The sequence below is a fragment of the Aquarana catesbeiana genome, linkage group LG01 (assembly GCF_042186555.1).
Source record: "Aquarana catesbeiana isolate 2022-GZ linkage group LG01, ASM4218655v1, whole genome shotgun sequence".
NCBI classification, from domain to species: domain Eukaryota; kingdom Metazoa; phylum Chordata; class Amphibia; order Anura; family Ranidae; genus Aquarana; species Aquarana catesbeiana.
The window spans coordinates 643,902,599-643,924,949 of NC_133324.1; the positions used below are offsets into that span (position 1 = coordinate 643,902,599).

General features: G+C 39.6%; 1 protein-coding gene across 16 annotated transcripts in view; it reads left to right on the forward strand.

The window, feature by feature from the left end:
* BMPR1B (bone morphogenetic protein receptor type 1B) overlaps positions 1-22,351 on the forward strand; it is a 700,361-nt gene that overhangs the window by 548,791 nt on the left and 129,219 nt on the right. The gene's annotated exons all lie outside the window — the stretch shown is intronic.

Here is a 22,351-nt window from a genome sequence, read left to right on the forward strand (position 1 = left end):
ATATATATATATATATATATATATATATATATATATATATATATATATATATATATATATATATATATATATATATATATATCTATCTATCTATCTATAGATAGATCTATCTATCTATCTATCTATCTATCTATCTATCTATCTATCTATCTATCTATCTATCTATCTATCTATCTATCTATCTATCTATCTATCTATCTATCATACTGTCTTACTTTTTTAGCAATAAGTGGTGAGGTGTGCCTTTAAGGTATTTGTAATGTATATACTACACACAAAACAGTAATGCCATTTACACTGTTTCTTACAAATGTGTTGTAGAATGTTTGCAGTAGTTAATGCTAACAAGCTTGATATACATTTCAAATGTAATATAAATAAAAACGCATACTTTCTGTGTAGTGGGCATTGGATATATCTGAGTAAAATTTCAAACAGTCGAGCAAGACTGTGTTATGTCTTGACTCAAATATTTTTTATTTGCTTCTATACAATATAGACATTATAAATTGTGGATGTTATAATGACCCTGTCTACAACCCATGCTTTTGATGTTGCGTTACGTTTTTTAATCTTGATTCCTATGGAACAATGGAAGTTTGTGTAAAGTGTTTGGAGAATTTCCCTAAGATTGACAGTCAGAGGCAAAACTTTTCTGAGAACAGTGTGGACAAAATAAATATATAAAGATGAAATTTCAGTATTGGAATTTGGATTATCTTGGATATAGCCAATTCCAAAAACTTTTCCTGAGGAAACTGTAACAGACCATAGCAAAACATATAACACAAAATCAAGTATTTTTTTTGTTATCACTGACAATTGTAACAACTGGAATTACGTGTTACATATAGTTGGTTATAGGTATTAATATTGCAGACATCTCATAAGCAATACTTACTTTTTAGTTTTTCTTTTATTATTATGGGTAATAATATATTATTAAGTGACAACTAGTAAGTAAAAGACATAAAATGCAAGTGGTTGTTTACAGTGTGGTGTGCATTGAGTTGTTGATGGGAGTATTGAGTTGGGAATTACAATAGCCTTTTTTCTGGTATGGAATCTCAGCCAATGGAGCAATTATGATCACCTTCATACAGGATCTTAATCCTCCTTGAATAAATCATCTTGTGATGTGTGGCTCTGTAAAGGTTTTTGTGTGCACCAGAGGTCACATCCATTCATCATATCACAGTAGCAGTTCTTTATGTTTGTTTACAAAATTGACAAAGCAATAGGGATTTATAGTACTGGTAATCATTAACCAAAACAATCACTTAAGTGGTACAAAAAGTTTGTGTTTAGATCCATGAGAATAAATTATTCATGTAAATGGCAATTGTTATTTTTTGGTGTATTCTTTAACCTAAAAGACCAGATGCCATTTTTTACAAAACGTAATGGTGACAAAGTTAAAGCATGGTGGTAAAGATGGTAGTAGATATTTTTGTGGCTGGTTATTTTTCAAATGGAGTGGATCACAACAGGAGTTGTTTTATATATAAATTACAAATAAAGTACAGTATACCATACATTGCATCACATCTGTAAAACAGATGCTAGTACTTTAGTTCAGAAATCTAGGACCTTAAATCTAAGGCTTTCTGGGAAAAAAAACATTTTAAAGATTAAGTGTTTTATTGTGTTAAAACAATCTAATGGGAGAATCAATTTGATCAGTGGGGCCCACAATAATTAGGAATATTTTTGTTGTTTTTTTCTTATTCCACTTAATAATAAATTGAGTTTTTATCAATACCGTCATATTCCTCACTGTAACAGGGAGGTAGGCAATAGGAGATACATGTAACTTCCCAACTAGTTGTAGTTTTCCATGTCTGTTAAATGAGTAATATACTAGACATTACTAATCATTATTTTTGGTGTTTTTGTTAAACTATTAAGTTTGGAATTGAAGAGACCAGTCCAAAGATGTCAGATTGCTAACTTCCCGTGATACACACACACACACACATAGGTTGGACTTGATGGACTTGTGTCTTTTTGCGACCTCACCTACTATGTAACTATACTCTCACAGTGATAAGTAGGACATTAACGGTAATGCACAAGAGAGGGCTAGTTCATATGCTAATAAATGACCCTGTTGAAAATGCTTCTATAATTCATTCTGTTCAATGAGCCCCTCCAATCAACATAAACATTGTAAATTCACCTCCTATGCCAGGGTTTTCACCTAATTTAAATCACAAATTCACAATCAGTCATGTTATTCACTTTGTAGTATTGCATGACATCTAGTGTAAGACGGGCCTCATCATTCACTTCCCCCATTCAGTCTATTGTGCCTGTGCATCTGTAATGAGTATGGGAATCTGTGCACAAGCTACATGCTTCTGTTTTGTATTCCACCAGCAATGTGATGCAGCGGTAAATTAAAATAAAAGTAGGGATTGTAATCATCATTAGTGTACGTGCTTATATTAGGCAGTTTTAAACTGAGTAATCTTTGCAGTGTTCCTAGTCAATCAAAAAATGTAGGCAACTCTGTCACTAGATGAAATTGAAAAAAAAAAAAAGCTAGTCTGTAAAGAAAAGGCTTAATACATACCTGTCCCACCACCCACTTTGCTGATCTTCACTCTCTTCAAGTGCTGTTCAACCTTGGAAAACTTCTGCATCCAACAGGAGTGTCAGACAACGGCTCCCCCTCTATGTGCTGTGTATCTTTTCTAGCCACTACATCACTACAGGGCACAGTAGAGATATAGGGGCCTGTGGAGGGAACCACAGAGCTCAGAGTGGGACTAGGCATTCGGTATTACTGGAAATATGTTAGATGTAATAGAATTTATAGCCAGTTTAGTTTTTCTGAAAAGAAAAGATGAAGGGTGAGCCAGGTCAGGTAAATATTAATCATTTTATTTACAGACTGGTCTTATATAAAAACATTTTCCTCTAATGGCACAATCAATCTAAAGGTTCATATGCCAAAATCTGTAAAGAAATGGTCAGTTTGTGCCAGAGTCTAAATCAGGACTGGCATTTAAAGAAACCTGTACTGAGAAAAGAAAATCTCTCCTTCTGAAAATGCTAGTTGCTGTCACACTGGTCTAATAGCCATAATGCTTTCTGGCTCATTAACTTAGAAAGAAAATACAGGGGATCAGGAATTCTGACTTCACTCTGACTTTTTAATCTGCTACTGGTCAGTGACTCAGAAAGTATAGCATTCACAGACAGCCAGGTAATTGGCATTTTTAGAAGAGCAGCAACAGCAGTGTGCATATTTCTCTTAGTACAGGTCCCCTTTAACTGTATTGTTACTTTACACCAATCTGATCAATTCTATATAAAAAACTTTTCATGCAGACTGAACAGCTCTGCTGTATAATCAGCGCTGTGAAGTGCAAGCTGACCCTTCAGTTGTATCTTATTGACTTATATTAACCACGTGCTTCCAAGCCTATTCTGACCCTTCTCTCCTACATGTAAAAATCATAATTATTTTTGCTAGAAAACTGTTTAGAACCCCCAAACATTATATATTTATCAAGCAGAGACCCTAGAGAATAAAATGGTGGATGTTGCATATTTTTATGTTACACTATATTTGCACAACGTTTTTTCAAGTGCAAATTTTTTTAATACAGATTAATGGGTTTTAACGCACAAAATTATTAAAGATGATGTTACACCAAGTAAATAGATACCTAACATGTCACGCTTTAAAAAGTGCTGTTTTCATTGGGGGAACATGGAAGTGGCAAAAATGCTCATCACTTCCAGTTTCCTATACCATAGAGATCATTGGGGACCTTCCTGTCCTCAGCGATTTCTAAGATCAGCTATGATCGGTATTTTTTAGTTTGTTTAGCAAAAAATAAAAACCCCAGCGGTGATCAAACACCACCAAAAGAAAGCTATATTTGTGGGAAAAAAATGATCAAAATTTAGTTTGGGTGCAGTGTTGCATTCCCACGTAATTGTCATTCAAATTGTGACAGCACTGAAAGCTAAAAATTGTCCTGGGCAGGAAGGGGGTGAAAGTGCCCAATTATTGAAGTGGTTAATTGAAATAGCTGAAGTTAGAAGCTGATTGGCTACAATGCAAAGCTTCAGTGCTCTAGTTTTAGTAAATCTCCTGCATTGTCTAATATTCCTAATTCTATCATCATTAAATACTAGAAGCTGCATAACCTAGACGTAACTTTGTGTGGTGTTGCTATAAATGACATCAATGCTTATAGGGAGTGAATGAGAAGTCAAGGATGTGAATCCTTTCATATCTTCAGTAACTTTTGTTTTGTAAATGTTCATTATGACAAGATGAGAAAACCAGGAAATCATACCATTGTCAAAACTATTTCTGTTATGTGTGTCTGTCACCAAGCACCAGATCCAACCATCAACACAGTTCATGAGTTTGTATGAAATTTGCGTATACAGCTGGATTTTGTCAGTGATTATGCAGTTAATGTAATGATACAGTTGATGGTCCAGGAAAGATACAGCCCATCTTGATTGAAAAGCTCTAGCTCTGACTTCTTTTGGCACTCTGTTGACAATCTGTAGGCAAGTCTACAGCTGGTATGTCTATCGTAATGATAAATTACTTTAATTTGTCTATGTAAAAGTATACATAGAAAAGCTGAACTTTGAAATGACCCTGACAGTGACTAAAATGCAGCATAACCATCATCATAATAAGACCAGCATTTCCAAAACTTTACTCATTTGTGTACAACAATGAAAAACTTTTGAAGCACCCATATACAACCTTTACTATTAACTATACTATACATTTAACGTAGAACCATATGAAAAAAAACATTTTATCTCATGCAGTGGGGCTGTGCCTGTACTTCATGGGATAAAACTGCTCGTTTTGTCTAGGGGTATACCGAAAAGCTATACTTACTTGATCCTCCCAAAAACAGCTCTCCCCCAAGTCCAGGGGTGGACTGTTCCTGCCATCCTCATGTCCAGAGCCGGTCTATGGGCCTGATGACATCAGGAACAGTCCATTCACAAGGCCACTAGTGTGGGGGAGGGGGGGCAGGAGCGGCGGGGACCAGTCTTGCTCTTGGAGGATCAGCGGAATAGGTACGTATATCTCCGCTCTTCAATAGCCTAGAAAAAAACGAGCAGTTAACCCATGCAGTTCAGGCACAGCCCCACTGCATGAGAAAATAAAAAAAGTGGTTGTAAAGGCAGAAGGTTTTATAACCTTTATGCATTCTATGCATGAAGATAAAAACCTTCTGAGTGCAGCTCCACCTCCCAGCCCCGTTAATACTTACTTGAGCCCCATTGCTGACAGAATCCAAAGTCTATGATTTTTTTCCTTATCTCCATCCACCCTTCCATGTATTCATCCATCCTTTCTTTTCTTTTTGTTCCAATGTTACAGTTATGCCCCATACACACGATCGGACTTTCCGACAACAAAACCGTGGAATTTTGTTCGAAGGTTGTTGGCTCCAACTTGTCTTGAATACACACGGTCACACAAATGTTGGCCAACAATTATGAACGTAGTGACATACAAGACGTACAGCGAGCCGATAAAAAGGAAGTTCAATAGTCATGTGATATCTCCATTACGAACGCTATTTTTACAAGACCGAGCGCTTCCGGCTCGTACTTTATTCCGAGCATGCATGGACTTTTGTGCGACGGACTTGTGTACACACGATCGGAAAGCCTGACAACAAAAATTTGTTGACAGAAAATTTGAGAACCTGATAGCTAATATTTGTTGGTGGAAAGTCCGACAACAAATGTTCGATGGAGCATACACACGGTCAGACTTTCCACCAACAAGCTCACATCCAACACTTGTTGTCAGAAAATCCAATCATGTGTGCGCGGCATTAGGCTAGCAAAGTAACAAATTGATCAAATATTTTAGCATAGTGAAATATGACAATCATCCAGGAATACAATTTTTGTGTAAATCAAGCAAGTCACTGTTATACAAGCCCATTCCTGGGTCTAACATTCAAATGACAGATTTTGATTATTCAGTAGCAAACTCTACACCATTTATTATGCATGAGATTAACTAATCTGGATAAATGGTCTTTGCTGCAAGGCTAATTGGCTAGGGGTGTCTGCTCACTAATATAGGTACCTTCACACACTCTCGTGCAATCAAACCAAAATTAGTCAATCTTAATATAAGAATTTTTTTGTATTGCCGCACACAGAACAGTAGTTGAAGAGTGGATGTTTAAGCATGGTAAATGACTGTGGGGCATTGGCTGTAGAGTGGTTGCAATATTTCGTATAGAACGAAAGAACAGAGGAGGCACTTTCCAAAAAAAATTAAAGAAAACGTAAAACATCCTTCAGTGCTTTATTGTTCTAGGTTTAACCTTTTCTTCTTTATGCAGTTTCTGCTTTCACCTTTATAATTTGCCAGAGATAAAGATGAATGAAAGTGACTAAAAAAACTGTCTATGTGTCTGGTCATGTTTGTACTATCCACTGTTGGACCTTAATTTCACTTTTGACACTGTCAGTCATCAGCTTGTCTTAGAAGCTCCATGGTAGAGTAGAACTAGTGTTTTCTTATGGCCCCTGTCAGTGAAGTCTGATTGTTCTTTCCTGTCACACAGCAGTCATTTGCATTTTTCTAAACTGAATAGAAATTAATCCACTTTATTAACTGTTCTCTTAACTTAATGCAAGTCTACTAGTGGTGATATATTCTATACTTCACTTCAACATATAATAAGTAAGTATTATATGACATAACACCAGGACAATTGTCCTTAAAAGTATTAAATGGAGGATTGCTGATTTTTTAAAATATTACATTTTACCGTAGTTGTGTGTTCATGAAGGACTATTAAAAGAACTGTACTAAAGCATAATTTAATGTTTATGGTTTTACATGCATCTAACAGTTAGCAAAATAGCAAACTGTGCATGGCCAGTCTTCTAGGATGTACTGTGCCTTTGTAAAGCTGATCTGAACCAGACAGAATGGGCATGAGATAATATATTACAAGTTCCCTCTCTTTGCTTCTGTGCCAACATTGCCAACATTTGATCAGCCTGATCTATTGGAAGATGGTAGGTCTGTACACTACTGGAAAACATCTAGTGGAGGTACCACCCAAAATACAACTTTGGTTTCCTGTTTCCTTGCTTTGGGGACATTTTTGTATATTCCTTCTTCATGGTTCTTGCAGTTTTCACTTTAGAGGTTACCATCCCTGCTAAAAGTTTACCTATTGCTGGCTACCTGGATAGAGTGTCCTCAGCGTATGTTGGTGTGACCTTGTTTAGCATAGGAGGGATTATTTCTGATTATATATCCTCATCAAGTCCCTTTATTGTATGTGCAGATTTTTTTTACCATTTTTATTTATCAAAAGGCATTTATTTGCACAATCTGGTGCGTTCTTTTTTGTATTTTTATTTTTCATGCTTATATGACCTTTGGCTATATGCCAGTCTTGCAGGGACAGATTTCCTTTGATACCAGTGAAGCATGGTACAATTGAAGATTTTATTAAAGAATGTTTTTCCTCTCTGATGCTGGCTAGCCGCATTTCTGATTCTGAACCGTGTTGTGCTGAAGAAAGCCAAGGTGCTGTGAGCAGTGGTTTCCTCAGAGCTGCTCAGTGGAACTATGTAGGTAGTTCATCAGTGAAGGATCTGAGTTGGGAACTTTCTCATTCAATCACCTTTAGATGTTACCAGAATAAATTGTGCTTGGTCATGGATAGGATGAAAACTGATCAGATTATGCTTTCATGCTTGCAGTTCAGAACTAATCACTGACTGCTCACTTCAGGCTTATACATATCTTCTGTTTTCTTTTATTTTGAATTTTGAAACAGATTAAATTAGATGTGTCTTTTAATTAATTTTATTTATTTATTTTGCTATGGCATGCTGAAATTGGGATCTATGCCATCAGAAGTAAATCTTCCAATACAGGTCTTACAATCTTAAGGTGGGTAGGAAGCATAAGTGGGTCTCCATGCTCCAAGCTACCAGTTAGACAGCATGCATTTTTATAATCCAAAAATTCAATTTTTTCTGATGTTTCATAGAGAATAACTTTCCAGTAACTTCCCAGCTGGTGGGATCATGGGAATGTGAACATTTCTTAGGGCAGCTCTACAGCTCTACAGATCTATAGCTCACTGTTATCCCTTCAAGAGAAAGAGATGCCAGTTTATTAAAGTTCTGCTTAACACATGAAAGCTTAGGTCTGTAAAGCCCAATGGTTTAAAGAGAACCATTCAGGAATGTAAGTTTCCACTTCTTTTTGTTACATTTTAAATGTATTTTTTTATTTTTTGTTGTGTGCCCTCAAATGGGAGATTCACCCCCTCTATTTGTCCTGGCGACCATTGAGATGTAAGGGGAAGTTCAACATTTTATAGTTGTCCCCAGCAGAAGCGATGAGAAATCATCCAATGTTCTTGTGACCACTGCCTAAAACAGGAGTTCCCCTCATTTAATGAAATTTTCTCCCAATTCTGGTTGTCTCTTAAGGAAAGGAAGTGAAGGTAAAACTCAGTAGCACACAGACATTAAAAAATGAACCAACAGGGATGAAACCTTTTCCAGCTTTATTTAAAACCAAAATGTTTAAATTACATATGCAGCCTATCTACCTTTCTAGTATAGGAGTGTGTGTCATTATTTAGTTTTATGCTGTCTCTTTGAAAACAACACTGGTAGCTCAGTGCCAGGTGTCAGCTGTAGAGTATATTGCCCTTCACAGAAACTACATTACAACTAAGGCCGGGTTCACACTGGTTACGACAAACGCTCCAACATTGGGAGCTCATGTCACATGACTTGTGAAAATCAATGTTTCCCTATGGGAGCCGTCATAACTGGTCCGACACAAGCCGGTCCGACTTTGAAAATGCTCCCTGCACTACTTTGGTCCGACTTTGATCCTACTTCAGCCCATTGAACATCACTAAAGTCGGATCGCCGTCTCGACTGATCCGACTTTGGCATGCGACTTGTGCTCTGATGATTTTGAAAGGAAAAAAAAAGGCATGGGTTCCCCCTCCAAGAGCAAACCAGGCCCTTCAGTCTGGTATGGATTTTAAGGGGAACCCCCACGCTGAAAAAACGGTGTGGGGTCCCCCCCAAACATCCATGCCAGACCCTTATCCGAGCACACAGCCTGGCAGGTCAGGAAAGGGGGTATGGGCGAGCGAGCACCCCCCTCCTGAACCGTACCAGGCCACATGCCCTCAACATGCATGGATGGGTGCCCACCCCAAAGCACCTTGTTGATGAGGACAAGGGCCTCTTCCCGACAACACTGGCCGTTGGTTGTTGGGGGCAGCGGGCGGAGGGTTTATCAGATTCTGGAAACCCCCTTTAACACCCACCCTATGTAAATGAGTATGGGGTACATTGTACCCTTACCCATTCACCTAAAAAAAGTGTCAAAAATAAAACACATTACACATTTTTTTAAAGTAATTTATTAAGCAGTTCTGTTGTCTCTTCCAATCTCTTCTCCCATCTCCGGCTTTTCTGCCTCCTCCGCTGACGTCTTCTGCCTCTGCCAGTTTTTCTCCGGGTCTTTTCTGCTCTCCGCTAATGTCTTCTAGCTCTCTCCGGTTCTCCTTCCTCTGTCCGCTGTCTTCTGCCTCTGCTGGGTCTTCTTCTCCACTGTCTTCTCCCTCTGTTCTTCTTCCAGATGCTGACTCAACGCTATCTCCCGCTATAATGCCGGGTGCACAATGTGCCACTACTTATATTGGCAGGGGGCTTGTTTTTTTGGCGTGGGGGTTCCCCTTAAAACCCATACCAGACCGAAGGGCGTGGTATGCTCTTGGAGGGGCAACCCATGCCATTTTTTTTTTTAACATTTTGCGTGGAGTTCCCCTTAAAGATTCATACCAGACACAGTGCCTGGTATTATCAGGGATCAAAATCTGATCCCTGTTCATTGAAGTCGGAGGCACGTCTGACTTCAAGTCGCAGGGCAAAGTCGGATCCAAAGTGGTACAACAGTCGTGTTGTATCAGTGTGCACCCAGGCTAAAAGTGTTGAGGAGATTGAACATGATTCACACAGTGGGGTTGATACTGCAATTGTGGAGTGCACAATCTGGTGCAGCTGTGCATAATAACTAATCAGCTTCCATGTTATCTTGTCAAAGTTTTACCTAACCACTTCAGTTCCAGAAGGTTTTACCCCTTTCTGACCAGGCCATTTTTTGTGATACGGCACTGCATTATTTTAACTGACAGTTGCGCAGTCATGAGACGCTGGACCCAAATAAAATTGATGTCCTTTTTTTCCCACAAATGGAACCTTCTTTTGGTGGTATTTGATCACCTCTGCGGTTTTTATTTCTTGTGCTATAAACAACAAAAGGCCTACAATTTTGAAAAAAAAAACAATATTTTTTACTTTCTGCTATAAAACATATCCAATAAAAAAATGTAAAAAATCTAATTTCTTCAACAGTTTAGACCAATTTGTATTCTGCTGCATATTTTTGGTGAAAAAAAAAACAGAAAAAGTGTGTATTGATTGGTTTGTGCAAAAGTTATAGCGTCTACAAACTATGGGATAGGTTTTTTCTTTTTTTACGTTTTTACTAGTAATGGCGGCGATCAGCGATTTTTAGTGGGACTGCAACATTGCAGTGGACAAATCTGACACTAAGTGACACTTTTTGGGGACCAGTTACACCAATACAGTGATCAGTGCTAAGAAAAAATGCACTGTCACTGTATAAATGACACTAGCAGGGAAGGGGTTAACATCAGGGGCAATCAAAGGGTTAACTGTGTTCCCTGGATGTAGTTTCTTACTGTTTGGAGGGTGGACTGACTCAAGGAAGAGAGACATTTGTCTTCCTGATTAGCAGGAATTGCAGATCTCTCTCTTCTTGTCTGACAGAACGACAGTCTGCCTTTTTTACATAGGCAGACCGCCGTTCTGTCTGTCCAGCGAATGATCACAGGCTGTGTCCAATCACAGCGGAAGCGTGGCTCCAGCAGCGCAAGTCCGCTCCCCAGAGGCGATGAAAGAAATCATGTACAGGTACGTGATTTTGCGCTTAAACTCCATGGCGGTATTCCCGAGTGTGGCTCGAGGTGGATTTTAAGTACCAAAAGCGGTAACCCCGAGCCACACTCGGATCGCATTGCAGGATCCAGGCAAAGTTACTTACCTTGACCCCAGGATCCTGCGATGTCTCCCCGCTGTGTGCGAGCCGTGTCCTCCACTGAATCTATCACAGAGCCAGGCTCCATTCCCTGCGAGCGTTACGACACGCGGGGACAGAGCATGGTGCCAAATTCAAAAAGTGAAACACACACAATACATACAGTACACTGTAATCTTACATATTACATTACTGTATCAAATATTTTCACATCCTTTATGTTCCTAGTGGTTTCTCCAGTGCCCTGCATGCAGTTTTATATTATATATACTGTTCTTTCTGCCTAGAAACTGGAGATTGTCCACAGCAACCAAAACCGTCTCTTTACATCAAAAGTGGTTTTAGACTAGCTAGAAAACACTGATAATAAATTAGAATCACTTGCAGAATTGAGAGATAGTGATTTGTGGGGAAATTCGTCATCAAACACTGAAAGTAATGACAGCGACAATTCTGCAACTGAACTGTTTTCATATTATTATTTGTTATAATTATTTATAGTTATTTATTGTATTATAATTTATTATATTATAATTTATGATTTCGTGTTTCAAACTTTATCATACCCGGGCTGTCTACTAGACTCTTGTTTGGACAGATGTGTGTTATTCCTAAGAATTACAGGCCTACAATATAAAATGCCAAATTTCCATGCAAAACATTGTACCGCTTTGAGCATCAAAAATCTGAATTAATCCGCAAGGGAGGTTAAGGGCTTCCCTGCCGCAGTACATGTATGTGGGGTGTTCCTTAAGTGGTGAAGAAGCTAAAGTTAGAATCTGTTTGGCTACCATGCACAGCTGCACCAGATTTTGCACTCTCCAGCTTTAGTAAATCAACCCAATGTGATTTCTTGTAAAAGAAGAAAGGCTGGCACCTTGTAAAGAGCCAGCATATGAGAGGTGAGCATGTAGTGCAGCCATTTTCAATCAGAGCTCCTCTAGATGTATCTAGGGGTTCCTTAAATTGTGGCTCATTGATCTGTGCCTGCATAGTTCCAGGGCCAATTCTGCTTGGCAAAACACAGCAGAATGACACCAACTATGTTTTTAGTTGTATATAAGGGTGGCATTCTGACCAAAGCTGTAGGGGTTGAATACTTCCTACTAATCATTAATGTAAGAGACATTTTCCCCATTGACCCCTGATGAATTGATTTTAGTAAGGTCATCCTGTAAAATAATTTAGGGGTGCCCCTGAGGTCAAATGTGTGAGCAACGCTGATGTAGAGCATGCCCTGATAACCTTCTTATATAATTAACAGCCACTATTTCCCTGTCTGACCAGCCTAAATAGATTATAGTAGTCTGAGCCACACAGTATGGATTCAACTGAAAACTGTCCTTTGGTTTATAACCTTTGCAATATTCCTTCAGAGACCTTGATGTCCTTGAATGGAAGGATATAGTGAATGCACAGAACAAGATCTGATCTGATCTGATGGTTTTAGGGGTAACAGAAATATAAAAAAAATTCCTAATTTAAATAAATGTATTACTGCAATAATAAAATACCACCAGATGGACCGTTTTATTGAGACAGAACTGCTGTAACCACAAAAAAAAAAACATTTCTTGCAGCTTTTGGTGTAATTAAAGTCAGAGAAACATAATACATAATTTAAACCATTCTTTTTTATTGAACATGTCAAGTTGAACAAAGAACAAACTTTTTACCATTTATGGTCTCCGAGCATTGACTGTTTGTCATTATATTTGAGTTCAGTTATAATTTTGATGTTTCTTTAGGATTGTAAATCTCTGTTCCGTTGTGAGTGTAAGCACATGTTTACCAATGTGTTGAAAAGGATCAGCATTAAATAGGGCAAAGAAATGTGTAATTTCCCAGAGCAAGATGATTTCTGCTTTAATTTTCAGTCCAACACTTGAAACCTAATATCTGTCATCATTTCAAGTGCAGGTCTCTAAACCGAAGTGAAATTGTTTGATGTTGCTACTGGCAACTTTTCTACCTTTTTCCTCTACTTGTTTTTTTTGTTTGTTTTTTACTTGTAACATTCTTTTCCATTTTCTTTTCTAAACACTGTTTGAACACTCTTGGAAGGACAGCTGGGTATGGTCTGAATAAGTATCTGCTAAATTCAACACATTAATAAGAAAACCACTGACATTTACCTAGGACACTGGTTGTTTCAGGATCATAATTCAATATCAAACAATTCCTGCTCAACAGGATTATTTGCTGTAAAATTCAAGGTTTTAATAACTCAGATACCCTTCCACCATTTATTTAGATGAGGGAACTCCTCCTTTAGGCCTGGTTCACACTGATGCAATTTCAGATGTGACTTGGGTCGCATTGAATCGCATTCCAATGGAAATAACATTGCTTCCAATGGTGCCCGTTCACATCAATGCAGCTCAGCTACAATGTGATGTTGGGAAAGGGTCCTATGCTACTTTGGTGCGATTTACAATTAAATTTGGCCCCTCAGAATATGCAAACCATATACAAAACGCAACCAAACTCACACCACATAATTTCACTGCGAATCAACTCAAAATCACATTACAGTAGTGTGAACATAGCCTTAAGCATAGGGGTGCATAAAAGGTTCTACCAAGATTATCCAGTTATCCTCTCTATATACCTGTACAAGTATTCTTACATATTTATATATGATTACAATACACGCTTACACTGTGGATGATTTACTATAGCTTCATCACATCAGAAATCTGATGTTTGCTTTCCCTATTAATCAAGCGTGTAGTAAAGCTTTTCTTAAAGTGGTTGTAAAGGCCGAAGGTTTTTTACGTTAATGGATTTTATGCATTAAGTTAAAAAAAACATTTGCATGCAGCTCCCCATCTAGCCCCCTCTTATACTTACCTGAGCCTGATCTCAAACCAGCGATGTGCACAAGAGCAGAGGCTCTCTCCGCTCTCTCCCTACTCGTTGGCCGTTGGCTCCCGCTGCTGTCAATTACAGCTAGTGATGAGGGAGCGGGGGGAAGGGCTGAGCCATGCTGCATGTGTCTATGGACACACAGAGCCCGCATGAGTGCTCACAAGTAGTTTACTAAGGGGTCTCTCAGCAGGAGGGAGAAGCCAGGAGTGCCAGCAGGGGCCCAGAGAACGGGAGGATTGGGGGTGCTCCGTGAAAAACCATTGCACAGAGCAGGTAAATATAATGTATTTGTTATTTAAAAAAATAATAATTTGAACCTTTACAACCACTTTAAATAATAAGAATATTTATACAGCAATAAACAAATACCTGTTGAAAGTCCTAATGCAATGAGCAGGCTACTAAAATCAAAGCAGATTTAGTATGTGCAGCATGTAAGCTTGCGGGGGAGTGTTTCTGTACAAAATTCACTAATAATTGTTATCTTGCAGATCAATTTAGGAATTAAACTATAGTATATTTAAGTGAGTGCATATTACGAGTTACTATTGTGATATTTTTTTGTGTGAGTATTCTAATCTGACATATTTATTAGCTTTTTGTTTCATATTTTAATAAATGTATTCCATGTATAAATATGTTTAGTATACCTGTTGAAGGACTACTGAGGCCAAAACAATAAAGCCCACATGGGAAGGGGGGTATTTACTAAAACTGGAGAGTGCAAAATCTGGCGCAGCTCTTCATAAAAACCAATCAGCTTCCAGGCTAAATTGAACAAGCTGAAGTTAGAATCTTATTGGCTACCATGCACAGCTGCACCAGATTCTGAGTGCACCAGTTTTAATAAATCAACTCCAGAGAGTCAACTGATTTCACTCAGCTTGAGCTGTTGAATAGTCTTGTGTATGTAAACTCACCTTTTGGCTGTCGGCACTATATCTTGCAATGCCATCAGGACAGAGAACTGTGAAGACATTACACAGTGAGTGGGCAAAAAAGACAACCTGAAGTCATGGGGACTGTTTCTGTTCACTGAACACCTCCTGCCACTGCCAGCAATTCAAGCTTCTTGGTTTCGGCACGTAATATCAAAACCATGGAGTTTCTTTGGCTGGCAGATTCTAAACGTATTCTTGAGTGACTCTGAATGCTGAGGGGACTGTGGAAATTTTTCTGTTTCTGCTTTAAAGGTTCAGCCTCCTATGCCACATGTAGAAATAGAGTGGCTTGTACACTGAGCAAGTCTCTTTAGCACTGCTTTAGCATATTATTGCCTGACACAGGAGCTCATAGTAGACATACTTCTATCCAAACGCAGGTTTTTTGCAGATACCCCACCAATACCCTATAAGAAATCTACCACAGAAAATAAAAAATATGTTTATTAAATAATTATTATCATTATTTTTTTTTTTTTTTTTTTATGGCTTTTCCACATCATGTACCGATTACCTGTTAGACAGAAAAAACCCACCTCTGTCTCTGGTTGGGACTTTATTTTAGTTATAAAGTGCAGCAGTCCATTAGAGTGCATGCACATCGTATACATTTAGATTCCATTTCCAGAATAAATCTTTTTATCCTGACAGTTTTGCAGTGGGACATCCTTAACACACCATCTCTCAGTGTCTCAAGTAGCAAGGTCTGTAGCAAGGTCTCTGGCTTCTCCCCATCTGAGGTCCCGGCCTGCAGGGACAGACCCACTGATATAGCAGTTATGTGTCCACTAACAAAAGTAAAACGTTTTTTTCTGTTTGTTTTTTTAACAGACTATTTATTGTGGTTTTATAGGCATACAGAATAAATACTATCAGACAGGGTGTTACAATAGTGATCAGAAACATCAATTATAAAGCATACAGATCAATGATATCACATCTATTAACAGGTAGACCGCAATCCAGAAACATGACATGAAGGCTTAATGATAGTTGTGCTCATAAGTTTACATACTCTGGTAGAATTTATGATTTCTTGGCCATTTTTCAGAGAATATGAATGATAACACAAAAACTTTGTTTCACTCATGGTTAGCGTTTGGCTGAAGCCATTTATTATCAATCAACTGTGTTTAATCTTTTTAAATCATAATGACAACAGAAACTACCCAAATGGCCCTGATCAAAGGTTTACATACCCCAGTTCTTAATACCATGTATTGCCCCCTTTAACATCAATGACAGCTTGAAGTATTTTTGGCATTTGTGGATGAGGCTCTTTATCTTCTCAGATAGTAAAGCTGCCCATTCCTCTTGGCATAAAGCCTCCAGTTCCAGTAAACTGCCTTTTACAGAGCATGCGGCCAGAGGTGGGGGGCGCCGGAGAGCCTCGGAAATGGCCGGAAAGGCCCGAGGACACCTCAGCAAGCCTCGGAAAGACTTTGTTCCCGAGGCTTGCCGTGCATTTCCGAACGACGCTGATCGGCTGCGACAACACTCGCAAACCGAGTTACAATTTTTAAAATACAGTGCATGTATTGCGAAGCGCTCGTTAACTGCGTTACTCGCAACCCGAGGTTCCACTGTATATATATATATATATATATATATATATATATATATATATACATACCGTATTTATCGGCGTATAACACGCGCCGGCATATAACACGCACCCCAAGTTTAGGAGGGAATTTTAAGGAAAAAAACTTTTAGGAGGAAAGTTTAAGGAAAAAAAAACTTACATTTAAATGCCCATCAATGCAGCCTTATCGTGTCCATCTGCAGCCTTGTCAGTGTCATTGCAGCCTTTTCAGTGTCAGTGCAGCCTTGCCCCAGTGTCCATTGCAGCCTTGTCAGTGCAGCCTTGTCAGTGCAGCATTGCCCCAGTGCAGCCTTGTCAGTGCAGCTTTGCCCCCAATGCAGCCTTGTCAGTGCAGCATTGCCCCAGTTCAGCCTTGCCCCCAGTGGTCAGTGCAGCCTTGCCCCCAGTGTCCATTACAGGCTTGGGCAGATCGCCGCTGACATACACAAAGCGTGTAGTTTTAAATATGGCGCCGCGGAGTTCGGAGGGACTCGGCGGAGCTGAACGAGCGCCGCCGAGAACACAGTGACTGGTCGGAGCCGAGATACAAATAGCCGAGGGTTCTCGGCTCTTCTCGGTGCCATGCACAGTCACGCCCAGTCCCTATGATGGACATAGCACAGGTCCAATGGCGGGACTGGGCGTGACTGTGAACGGCGCAGAGAAGAGCCGAGAACCCTCGGCTATGTGTATCTCGGCTCCGCCTAGTCACTGTGTTCTCGGCGGCACTCGTTCAGCTCCGCCAAATCCCTCCGAACTCCGCGGCGCCATATTTAAAACTACACGCTATGTGAATGTCGGCGGCGATCGTGGCAATCGCTCCGATAGATCACAAAATAGCTGGGATCGGCGTATAACACGCACCCACGATTTTCCCCTGATTTTAAGGGGAAAAAAGTGCGTGTTATACGTCGATAAATACGGTATATATATATATATATATATATATATACACACACAGTGCCTTGCAAAAGTATTCACCCCCCTTGGCATTTTTCGTGTTTTGTTGCCTCACAACCTGGAATTAACATGGATTGTTTGAGGATTTGCATCATTTAATTTACAGAACATGCCCACAGCTTTGAAGATGTTTTTGATTTATTTATTATTGTGAAGCAAACAACAAATAGGACAAAATAACAGAAAAAGTCAATGTGCATAACTATTCACCCCCCTAAAGTCAATACTTTGTAGAGCCACCTTCAGCGGCTATCGCAGCTCCAAGTAGCTTTGGATAAGTCTCTATGAGCTTGCCACATCTTACCACTGAGATTTTTGCCCATTCCTCCTTGCAAAACTGCTCCAGCTCCTTCAAGTTGGATGGTTTGCGCTTGTGAACAGCAATCTTTAAGTCTGACCACAGATTTTCTATTGGATTGAAGTCTGGGCTTTGACTAGGCCATTCCAACACATTTACATGTTTCCCCTTAAACCACTCAAGTGTTGCTTTAGCAGTGTGTTTGGGGTCATTGTTCTGCTGGAAGGTGAACCTCTGTCCTAGCCTCAAATCACACACAAATTGGTACAAGTTTTGCTCAAGAATATCCCTGTATTTAGCACCATCTGTCTTTCCCTCAACTCTGACCAGTTTCCCAGTCCTGACTGCTGAAAACATCCCCACAGCATGATGCTGCCACTACCATGTTTCACTGTGGGGAATGGTGTTCCTTGGGTGATGTGTTGGGTTTGCACCGGACATATCGTTTTCTTGGATGGCCAAAAAGTTAAACTTTAGTCTCATCAGATGAGAGAACCTTGCTCCATACATTTTAGGAGTTCTCCCACATGCCTTTTCGCAAACTCAGAATGTGCCATTTTGTTTTTTACTGAAAGTAATGGCTTTCTTCTAAATCTTCATAAAGGCCAAATCTATGGAGCGTACGGCTTATTGTCGTCCAATGTACAGGAACTCCAGTCTCTGCCGTGGAACTCTGCAGCTCCTCCAGGGTTACCTTAGGTCTCTGTGCTGTCTCTCTGATTAATGCCCTCCTTGCCCGGATCGTGGGTGTTGGTGTGCGGTCGTCTCTTGGCAGGTTTGCTATTGTGACATGTTCTTTCCATTTGGTTATGATAGATTTAATGGTGCTCCTAGGGATCATCAAAGATGTGGATATTTTTTTATAACCTAACCCTGACTTGTACTTCTCAACAACAGTGTCCCTTACTTGTTTGGAGAGTTCCTTGACCTTCATGGCAGTGTTTGGTTAGTGGTGCCTCTTGCTTAGGTGTTGCAGCCTCTGGGGCCTTTCAAAAAGGTGTGTATATGTAATGACAGATCATGTGACATTTAGATTGCACACATGTGGACATCATTTCACTAATTATGTGACTTCTGAAGGTAATTGGTTGCACCAGAGCTTTTTATGGGCTTCATAACAAAGGGGGTAAATACATACGTATATGCCAATTATCAGTTTTTCATTTCTGAAAAATAGTTTTATGTATATATTTTTCTAATTTTACTTCCCCAACTTAGACTATTGTGTTCTGATCCATCACATATAATTCAGATTAACAAAAACCATTGAACTAAAGGCTGTAATGTAACAAAATAGCTAAAAAGCCGGGGGGGGGGGGGGGGGGTGAATATTTTTGCAAGGCACTGTATATGTTACAAAAGTAACCCATTCATTTACTTATACTGTCAAGCAGTGTTGCACTGGTCTAATATGTATAAGGAGAGAAATAGTCATCATTTGTATTTGGTCTTATTATGCTGAAAGAGTGATTATTATTACCATACTGAACACATTGAACTGTCATCTTACAATAATAAAGCAAAGCAGGTCAGTCGAGACGTGAAAGTGCCTCTTACTGTCTGGCTTCCTTCCTCATGCTCTCATCTTAGAACCTGTGAAAGGAATTTGTATCCCAGCTTTATAAGGGCCCTTCCTGTCAGCAGCAGGGGAATATGTGTTTTATCCTCCAAACAAAGGCCAGGGCTGTTGTCAGATTTGACTTTTTGAACGGCTGTGTAATCTAAATATACTTTTTAATGGACTGCTTTTCTGAGAAACACCTGTGCTTTTCTCTGTGTTGTTCCAAAAAACACACACGTTCTAGAGGTGACTAAGCTGGGCAATGTTTAATATGTTAAAATATTTCATTTTCTTCTTTTTTACCTTGCAAGCTGTTTCTCACATTTGTGTACTGTTATTTAAGGTCAAGATATCATGACAACATAAATATTGCAGTACATCACAGTGCATCACATTGCAATAATCACACTTACACAAATGTAAAGGAAATGAGGGGGTCACAATAGTGACCAGAGTATATGACCAATTAATTATACAAATGGTATTGACTTAGTACAACCAAATGGTTAAAACGGATGTTTTGTTTGGTCTTTACTAGGGATGAGCCCGATGTTCGACTCGAACATCGGGTGTTCGTCTGTTTGCCGAACAGCAAACAATATGCGGTGTTCATGGCAAATTCGAAAGCCCCTGGAACACCTTTAAAGTCTATGGGACACTAACATGAAAAATCAAAAGTGCTAATTTTAAAGGTTTATTTGCAAGTTATTGTCATAAAAAGGGTTTGGGGACCTGGGTCCAGCCCCAGGGGACATGTATAAATGCAAATTTTTTTTTTTTTTGGGAGCAGTGATTTTTTTAATGCTTAACCACTTGCTTACTGGGCACTTAAATCCCCCTCCTATCTAGACTAATTTTCAGCTTTCAGCACTGACGCACTTTGAATGACAATTGTGCAGTCATACAACACTGTACTCAAATGAAATTTGTATCATTTTTTCCCCACAAATAGAGCTTTCTTTTGATGGTATTTGATCACCTCTACGGTTTTTATTTTTTGTTTAAAAAATGTTAAAAGGCTGAATTAAAAAAAAAAAAAAAAAAAAAATATATATATATATATATATATATATATATATATATATATATATATATATATATATATATATTTTATATTTTGTTATAAAAAAATTAAAACAGGTAATTTTTCTCCTTCATTGGTGTACACTGATGAGGCAGCACTGATGGGCACTGATAGGCGGCAGTGATGGGCACTGATGGGTGGCAGTGATGGGCACTGATGGGTGGCAATAATGGGCACTGATCAGTTACACTGATAGGCAGCACTGCTAGGTGGCACTGATTGGCACTACTGGTGGGCATTGATAGCTGGCACTTGTGGGCATTGATAGGTGGCACTTGTGGGCACTGTTAAGTGGCACTGTGGGCACTGTTGGGTGGCACTGTTAGCTGGCAAAGATGAGGCAGATGCGTCTCTTCCACTTCGGGACCTTTGTCCCTCTCATCTGAGCCGGTGATCGGCTTTTTTTCTACTCACGCTATCAGCGTGAGTAGAAAAAAAAAAGATTACCGATCTTTTGTTTAAATCATGTGATCAGCTGTCATTGGCTGACAGCTGATCACATGGTAAGGGGCCAGGACCAGTCCCTTACTCGGATCGGTGATCAGCCGAGTCTCAGTGACTCGGTGATCACAGAGCGCTCGGCCTCCCAGGAATTCAGGTCCGCGCTGTGGTCATCATTTGGCCATAGCGCGGATGTCAAGTAGTTAAAGTGAAACAATAAAAATGAAATATTCCTTTAAATATCGTGCCTGGGGGTGTCTATAGTATGCCTGTAAAGTGGCGCATTTTTCCTGTGTTTAGAACAATACCACAGCAAAATGACATTTCTAAAGGAAAAATTGTCATTTAAAACTGATCGCGGCTGTAATGAATTGTCAGGTCTCGGCAAAATAGATAGAACTCATTGAAAAAAACAGCATGGGATCCCCCCAGTCCATTACCAGGCCCTTTGGGTCTGGTATGAATATTAAGGGGAACCCCGAACCAAAATTAAAAAAAAAAATGCGTGGGGGTCTCCCTGAAATCGATACCAGGCCCTTCAGGTCTGATATGGATTTTAAGAGGAACCCTGCGCCAAAATTTAAGAAAAAAATGGCGTAGGGGTCCCCCCCAAAATCCATACCAGACTCTTATCCAAGCACGCAACCTGACAGGCTGCAGGAAAAGAGGGGGGGGCGAGAGAACGCTCCCCCCTCCTGAACTGTACCAGGCCACATGCCCTCAACATGGGGAGGGTGCTTTGGGGTCTGACCCCAAAGCACCTTATCCCCATGTTGATGGGGACAAGGGCCTCATCCCCACAACCCTTGCCCGGTGGTTGTGGGAGTATGCGGGCGGGGGGCTTATTGGAATCTGGACGCCCCCTTTGTCAATAGCCTCTGGAGCACAGTCTGAACCCGGATCTGGCTTCCGAGAAAAAGGGAATTTAGACGCATTTCTATTTCTACCTTTTGTGTGAGGCTCCCAACCAGAAACTAACATTAACATTAGACACTTTATTTCACACACTGGCATACAGTGTCAGGGATTTATAAGCCCCCTACTGATCCTAGGAGTCATATAAAACTTGTATTATGCCTGATTACACAGACTATTAAGCATTAAAGTCAGCACAGGTAACATTATCATTGGTTCTATTAAAAAGATTCTCTTCAAGCGGTACATTTATCACCAGTGTTTTACATTTGTATTACATTTTATGGTCATGGACTGTACCATTTGGTGAGGAGCATATTAAGGTGAGATAATGGATTGCCAATAAAACTACATCCAATGAAGGTAATTTACTAAAGCTAATGAACAAGTGTAGGGATAAATTGTCCTTGTGCAGTAGAGCGCATAGATGTACATGTATACACCAAGAAAGATCCCTTGACCTATCAGGCTAATTGTGCACTTATGTTCAAAGCATACAATGCATTCCTAGCTTGCCCTGAATGTTGAGCATCCAAGTAATGCTGTTTTGTACCC